Genomic DNA, 8,651 nt, shown 5'->3' on the forward strand with positions numbered 1-8,651 from the left:
TCAAAAAGGACGGCAACAACGGAGGTCTTCGCAGCAAAAGCAGTACGAATATAGACCTCCAAGTTCACCAGGACATCTGTCGTGCTGCGGCACTTGCGGAAACCAAATTGAGAAGGGGAGAGGAGGTGATGGTGTTCCAGGAACCACATCAGACGAACGTTAACCATACGTTCAAAGAGTTTGCAGACACAACTTGTGAGAGCAATAGGGCGAAAGTCCTTAGGGGAAGTACCCAGAGACCCCGGTTTGCGAACAGGGAGGACAACGGCATCGAGCCAGTCCTCAGGGACTGACGACGACTCCCAGATCCGATTATACAGACTCAGTAAATACTGAGACGTGCTCGGAGGGAGATGGCGAAGCATCTCATAATGAATACCATCGGAGCCCGCCGCCGTAGAACCGCAGAGGGCCAGGGCAGAACGAAGTTCAGAGAGAGAGAAGGGATCATTATAGGGAAGCTGAAGATGAGTGCAGAAATCTAAAGGACGAGACTCAAGGACAGGTTTACGAAGAAGGAAAGACTGGGGAAGATGAAGACCAGAGCTAACAGAAGAAAAATGGGAACCCAGTTCGGAAGCGACCTGCAACGGGTCCGCCACAAGAGTATCATGGAGGTGAAGGACCGGTGAAACATCGGGAACGAACTTACCCGCTATCTTGCGGATACGCTTCCAGATCTGGGCCAGAAGGGTCTCGGACGTAATTGTTGAGACATAAGATGCCCAACATTCACGTTTAGCCGTACGGATGGCCCTACGGGCCACCGCACTCGCTTTCCGAAAGAAAAGAAAAGAATCGGTCGTCTGCCTACGGCGGTGCCTCTTCCAGGCTGCACGCTTACAGCGGACAGCCCGAGCACAGTCCGCATTCCACCAGGGAACGCACTTCCGTGGACCCCGAGAGGAAGAGCGAGGAATAGAGCGGAGGGCAGCGTTGAAGACAGTGTCATGAAAAAGGAGGAGAGCGCGAGAGAGAGGCAGAAGGGAGAGGTCAGGGAGAGCAGCACTGAGGGTAAATAGGGTCCAGTCTGCCTTAGTAAACTGCCACCTAGGGAAAGAGAGGGAAGGGCGAAAAGAGAAAAAGGAAACAAGGATGGGGAAATGATCACTTCCATGGAGGTCATCAAGAACCCGCCACGTGAAATCTAAGTAAAGAGAAGAAGAGCAGAGAGAAAGATCAAGACAAGAAAGGGTGCGAGTCCGAGAGTCCAAATGAGTGGGCTCACCAGAATTCAGAAGAGACAGGGAAGAAGAGAGGAGAAACGGCTCAAGGAGGCGACCCCGGGTATTCGTCAGAACGTCACCCCAAAGAGAATGACGACAATTGAAGTCACCCAGCAGGAGCACAGGCTCCGGCAAGGAGTCCAGGAGGTGTTTCAAATCAGGAAGAGAGAGCGGGACACTCGGGGGGAGATAAATGGAACAAACTGTGTACCATTTCCCCACAAAGATACGAGCAGCAGAACAATGGAGAGGCGAAGGAAAAAGTAAAGGAACAAAGGGAACATCAGCCCGAATCAAAAGAGCAGAAGAATTAGAAGCCCCAGCAATGGCTGGGGGGGGGGAGAGAAAGGAATAGCCACGAAAACGACCAGGACGAGCACCAAGCATTGGCTCCTGGAGACAGACACAAAGGGGCGAAAACCGCGAAATCAGAAGTTGGAGTTCGAGGAAATTGGTGTAATAACCTCGAACGTTCCATTGAAGAATGGACAACGACGAGAAGAGAAAGGACAAAAACAGAGAACAGGGAAGAAACAAAGGCGAAAGAGCAACAGAGCACGTTAAAGAATATCAGGGTCGGGATCAGGGTCAGCAAAGTCAGGGTTAGGGGGCATGGGTAAACTGAGCAAAGACGGAGGGAAGGAAACGGGAGAACAGAGCAGAGGTGGGCGGGCAGGGTCTGGAGGAGGAGGAGGAAGAGGAGGAGACAACGGAGAGGAGCCGTCAAGGACAGCAGCAGGAGGAGGGGGAGTAGAAAGAGGGGAGCGCACCCCAGCAAGAGCAGCAACCGAAAGGGAAGCAGGGGCCAAAGAAACCTCCATAGCAGGAACAGGGGGCGCAAGCACTGAAACGGGAGGGGAAGGAGCAACAGAGCCAGAAGGAGGAGCAGAGGAAGAAAGCGAAGCCTTCTTACCCGCCGGGGAAGAGGAAGGAGAGGAGCCAGGCTTACGCTTCTGACTTAAAGAGACCGGTGTCCCAGCAACTACGTACCGGGCAACGGATTCCAGTGTCTCAACAGGAGAAGCCGAACGAGAGCACACACGACGACCGTTAGGAGAGCGATGGACATCCGCCCGCACCGACAGGCGGTGGGGAGAGCCAATAGATGGAGGAAGAGGATGGGAAGGAGGATCGGAGGGGGACGAGGAAGAAGACACAGAAGACACGACAAACCGGGTAGAAGGAAGGGGAACCCCAGACAGAGGACCAGGAGGAGGATCCTTCGGGAGAGAACCCAAAGGAACAGAGGAGGGGGCAGTGGGCGCATCAGGGTCCAAGGCCCGGAAACGGTTGTGAGTCCGAGGAAGGCGGGAAGGACGAGGAGAGGAAGAGCGCAACACGCGAGCATAAGAGATATTAGCATAAGGCGGGAGCCGGCGAACCTGGCGCCTCGCCTCAGGAAAAGATAAACGCTCCCGGTGCTTCAGGTTGAGGACAGCTGCCTCAAGCTTGTAATGGACACACGCACGGGAGAAGGTAGGATGGGCCTCACCGCAGTTGAGGCAACGAGCCTGGGGAGAAGTGCACTCCGACTTAGAGTGACCTTCGCCACCACACAAAGGACAGAGAGAGACAGTCCCGGAGCAGCGGAGGTTGACGGCGACTACCACGAGGGGGACGAGTAAACGTGTCCACCTGGAGAATAGAATGGCCCTGGGCAGCGAGGATATGGCGAATATCGTCGTGGCAGTCGCGCAGGTCCCGAACACCGGTTGCAACATGGGGCGGGAGCAAAATAGTGCCAACACTGGCATTCAATTGAGCGTTCTTCGAGACCCGAACGGGGGTCTCGCCAAGGCAGGATAAGGCAGCCAAGCGGGAAGCAGCATCCTGAGAAGGAGCAGCAACGACACGTGTACCGAGACGAGTGGGGTTAAAAGGAATGGAGGCATCCACGGAATCAATGAGATGCCGATGAAGGGAGAAATCGTCAGGAGGCGCAGAATCAAGAGGGAGGAGATCAAAATATTTGGCCCACGAAGCGGGACCAAACAAGGCTTGATAGGTAGCAGAACTGGAAGGAGTCGAGCGAGGGCGGCCGTGACGAAGACGGCGGTGAGAACCCCCAGAGAGAGAGGGGTTAAAAGGCGCAGTAGTTACAACTAGAGAAGGAGCCGCGCCAGGGGACGAGGTAGTCACCACTGGGGGCTGGGGGCTCGACCCAACCACAGAGGAGGGAGGGGGAGCCAGGGGAAGGAGTCAGAGAGGCCAAAGGAGGAGCAAGGTCGGGGCCCAATGCAGCGGAGGCTACAGAGCCCGGTCTTCCAATACGGACCGACTCGGGGGCTTGGTCGCCCACCCCACGAGCCTGAAAAGGTAAGCCAGAAGCAGCCGAAACAGGGGTTATCATCTTGACGAAATTAAGAATTCACTCACGAATGTGCCCCCACACCCACCATGGAGCCACAATTAGAGGCAGGACACCCAACAAGAAGCTATCGCCGATCTTGTCGGGGCCTCCTAGGGGTGCGTCGTGAGTATACGCCCCACAAACGCCACCTTAAGAAACCGACAGTCCGTCGAGATCGGGTTCAGTGACGAAGTGGGGATTGACAATAAAAGGTTCCCCTCGCTCTCGACGTCGGGTACTGCAGTTCTACGGGTGCATGAGTATGCCTCCTCAAGCACCCGGGCGCCAAAATAGAAGAAGTCCATGGAAGAACCAGAACGAGCAAAAGGTCGGCAGGAAACGGCAAGCAGATAGGAGAAGAGGGGGGAGAAAAACGAAACAGAAGGAAAAGGAAAAGGTGCCCAGCAGAATTGGAGAGGACGGCAGCAGGGGCACAAGGCTAGAAAAGGACAGAGGACTGTCCTAAGGAGCATCACACTCCAGCAGCCGCCCACGAAGCCCCCACACGGCGACAACGAGCTGAGCGGGGAGGGGGTCTCCCCATGAAAAATTATCCTTAGAAAAATGTACAATTGCAATGATAAAAAAAAAAATAGACATTCAACATCCTAATACCATATTTCTATTATCAACTGAATCATTACCTTTTGATCAACGAAATGAGGGTGAAATAACTCTATTTCGTTTTATTAATAAAATTTTAAATAAAAATTCCCGTTACATAATTATAAGTAATGACTCTGATATATCAGCAATGTACATTCTTCGAGAGGATGATTGTGTTATGTTGGTTATCCCACCATATAATGGACAATCATACATTGGATTAAACAATTATAATCATATTATGGTTAAGTTAAATATAAATTCTCAACAACTATTTAGTTTAACAGTATTGTATTTTATATTTTTTGGAAGTGACTATAATTTAGGTCTCATATCTTGTTGGACACTCAGTAAACATGAAATTTTAAAAAACGCCATTTTACATGAAGAAACAGATCTTGTTTCAATTTTTAATCAAATGAAAAGATGTCGTTCAACTAAAAATGAAGCAACCATATGGCAGGAGTGGGGGGATTCTGTAACATACCAAGACTATTTATTTCTTTTTAAAATTATTATCTATGAAGCAGTTCATAGTGCCCAATATTATAAATCATTAGGACAAAACAATCCATCATCATTAAATTTATATTCAAATAACCACATAAAAGTTTTAACTAAAACTATAAAATTAATTAAATAATAAGTAATTATTTATTACCTGTTAAAAACCTTAAGACAATTATTGTATTGAGTAGTAATATTTGTTCCAAATTCATCCTGAGGATTGAAATTCACATATATTCTAGGCTTTATTACAATGGGTTGTCTATGCCGATTAATTATATAGGCATGTCTCTTTTCGCGACTTACTTTATCTTTTGCATTTTTATAGTAACTGGGTAAATTATCTTGAAGTTTACAAAAATTTAACTGGGATAGGTTGATCGTATTAGAGTATTTTAATTGGGAATTATGAACAAAAGCAGTTTTAAATAAACGTTTGGCTTCCATCCAATCAGATAAATTTGTAAATGCCCATAATATGATCTTGATTTTATCTTTAGCTTTAGGAACACATTTCCTTTCATTACACCATAGATCGTTAATCATTAGACTTGTTATAATATAATGCAAAATATCAATAATTAATCTTTCATTACACACAATGAAAACTGGGCGTTGAATTATGGAAAAAACATTGTGTTCAGTAGCAATGGTTTTAGCAGGAAACAACAGGCATTCAATCACCTCATAACCAGCAATAAAACCTGACGAAGAGTACAACAGAACAAGAAACCTGACGTTTTCTTGTTCTGCAGACTCATACCAACTCCCTTGTTAGATATGTAGAATATGCTTTCCTGATCATCTACAGGGATATTTACATTTGTCTCATGTAATGAATATTCAACATATTTTTAAGATGAATAGGAAAACCAGGGATATACTGAACATCTTGTATCAGAATCTTTACTTTAAAAAACAAAACGTTTCGAATACTTCTCTTATTCATCATCAGATCTAAAAGAAAAAACAGAAATCACAATTAAAATAGCTGGTAAACAAAGAACTCATACTGAATATAATTGCCTATCAAAGAAAGGAAAATGCTTAAAAAACAAAACACTTAAGCGCACTTAAAGTGATCAATACAAATAAAACTTATTAACTGTCACATATATTAAAACTAATTTAAAATCCATTAAACTACAAGATGAAATTTATAACTACCAAAACAAACCATTCTATTAAACTTACGTGAAATGATTAGAAGTGAAACTTGATACCTAACACATAGATACTAAACACTATAACAAATATTTATATAATGACTACAAATCTACAAAACATGTATGTAAAATACAAACAGAATAAACGACAATTATAAAGTACTAACCAAAATCTTATAAAAAACTCAAATATTAAATAAAATTAAATACCAAAAAATGTATTATATATCCTAAACAAAAGATTATATTAATGTACAATGTTAAGACTTGAAATAAGTAAGAAAGGGCAAAGACATGGTAAACTAAACAAAATTAAACTACCAAAATAAACTAAAAATCAAATTACAGGGCCTACTGTGCACTATACAGTGTACAATTGAACAGCTGAAAGGTTGCTATTTAACAGAGGCCGCAGCGCCTTTTTATATAAGGATTCCATTACTCTCAAATCTGACTGGCCATTCATACAAGTGTCCAGAATTTTAAAATCAGATTCCAGCAGAGAATGATCAAACTCATAACAATGGTTTCTAATCTCCGAAAATGCTGGTTTAGACAATGGTAATCCAGTCCTAAAAGATAATCCCCGGTGCTCAAGTATCCTAATCTTAAAGTTCCGAATGGAAATCCCGACATATCCAGCATTACATCTGGAACAAACAAACATATTCAACATATATATACATATCATGGGCCATAAATGGATGATTAATTTTTTGTCTTTTCAATACATCTGCCATTTTAGGAAGATTGTGGTGGTGGGGAGGATTGGGATGTTTGCTGCTGTGGTGATGACTGAGAGGTGAATGGTAATTGGGTATTGGGAGATTGTGGTATATAAGGTATTTGATGAGTATGGGTGGGGTTGACAGTGGGAGGGGGAGGGGGAGGAGGCGGAGGAGGAGAAGAGGTAACAACACTTGTTGGAGGATGGGAATGATAATAAAAGTAAGGAGAAGTGGGGGTATATTGACACTGACATTGATAATAGGAACTAGGGAATTGTTGATGGGGTGAATAATGGAATGAAGAGTGTGTATGTAGGGGCAGTTGGGTTGGTGGTGGTGGAGGTGGTTGTGCATATATTATGGGTGGGATTGTTTGTGCAGAATTTGTAAGATTTTTTAGTTTTTCGTCAAATAATTTACTGATTTTTTCAGCCCTCTTTGTTGATTCTTTTAAATGAGTTTCTTCATTTAGATGCTGACAATTTTTAATGTAATCGTCAATTATATTTAAAATAACTTCATTCTCTACATTTTTAGTCCATTCTAAAGCTGGTCTGGCAGGGAAAACAGGAAGACTAATCAATAGCTGTGTCAAAGAATTAATAAGAGATTCTAGAGTTTCTTTGGTAACATAATTTAATGTATCATTATCTGTGAGAATGGGTAAATTTCCCGGAATTAACGTAGTATTTAAAAATTTTGTAATGTCATCAGTAGAATTCATAGGAAACTGCAAAGGGTTAGTAATCATATCATTCCCAACAACTTTAAAATTTATTAGATTATTAGAAGAACTATTCATGTTTAGCATAAGATTTTTTAATATGATAAATAATATAAAAGGTATTTATCAAGACTATAAGTTCTAATTATTCCAGCTGTCCTGAATTGAGCTCGGACCGGGGTATCTCATAATCATGGCAGATGATACTAAATCCACCCTTATTACATCTCCAACTGAATTAATAGACATACTAGGAAAAGAAATTATTTATTATGCTGAGAATTGTTTTTTGGACATACCCCAAGTTAAGATTTACAGTTTGTGTATGGGTTCCAATTGTGTGCAAATTAAGGATGATATTCGTCTAACTGCAAATGCGGTATCCCCTAGCTGGATATATGATCCAATGGAGCATGAGGAATATGGTCATTTGGAATCTGAATTTCGCAATGCCCATATTAAACGTCTTTGTAATCTAAGTGAATCAATACTAAATTCTATTTTGACAGGTTCTCTTACATTGAAAGATGTTAGAAAATCATTGCTTATATATAAGTTTGATAAGACTTTGTTGGATTTTGATGTTAGCCACATGGATGAAATAATTAAGGAACATCCCATTTCTTATAATCGAATTCCATATACCTATTTGGATTAATCATTCAATGGAACATCAATAAAAGAGCTTTTGGGAATACAAAACTCCCCTGAAAATATTTCTAAAGACCACCACCATAGAGGGTCATTGGTTTTGGATAAATTCAAAACTATTGTCAGTTTGTTTAATAAACACAAAAACCGAGAGGGCACTTTGACAGTTATTACTGGTTTAATGGCCTCAGGAAAATCGTCTCGACTTTTGCAACTTACTCAAACACATTGCAGAGAAAATAAAAATAAAACCATCTTGATTTTGCCTAGATGTGTACAATTAAAACAAATAAAATGTCGATCAATAATTCCGACTGAAATCCAAATCCGGAGTGAAACTTACTTAGATTATAAAGACTATATTCTTCACTTTGATACTATTTTTATCGACGATGCTCATTTGTTTTATCCAGAAAATTTAACTGAATTTGTTCATGTATGTCAAAGTTGTGGAATCGATGTGATAATTGCAGGACTGAGTGTATCATCATTTAGAAATGATACATTTAAAGGTTTTGTTATTTTAATGTCTCAGGCTAATAAAATAGAATTACAAACAACATCCTGCACTCTATGTAATTATCGTACAGCCAAGATATCATTTCGGTTTAATTGGCGTAAGCCAAATAATTTTGTGGGTGATCATCGTAAGTATTTAAGTGTGTGTTCTCCTTGTATGATTGAATTAGCACC

This window comes from Procambarus clarkii, chromosome 11, assembly GCF_040958095.1.
Source record: "Procambarus clarkii isolate CNS0578487 chromosome 11, FALCON_Pclarkii_2.0, whole genome shotgun sequence".
In the NCBI taxonomy this organism is placed as follows: Eukaryota; Metazoa; Arthropoda; class Malacostraca; order Decapoda; family Cambaridae; genus Procambarus; species Procambarus clarkii.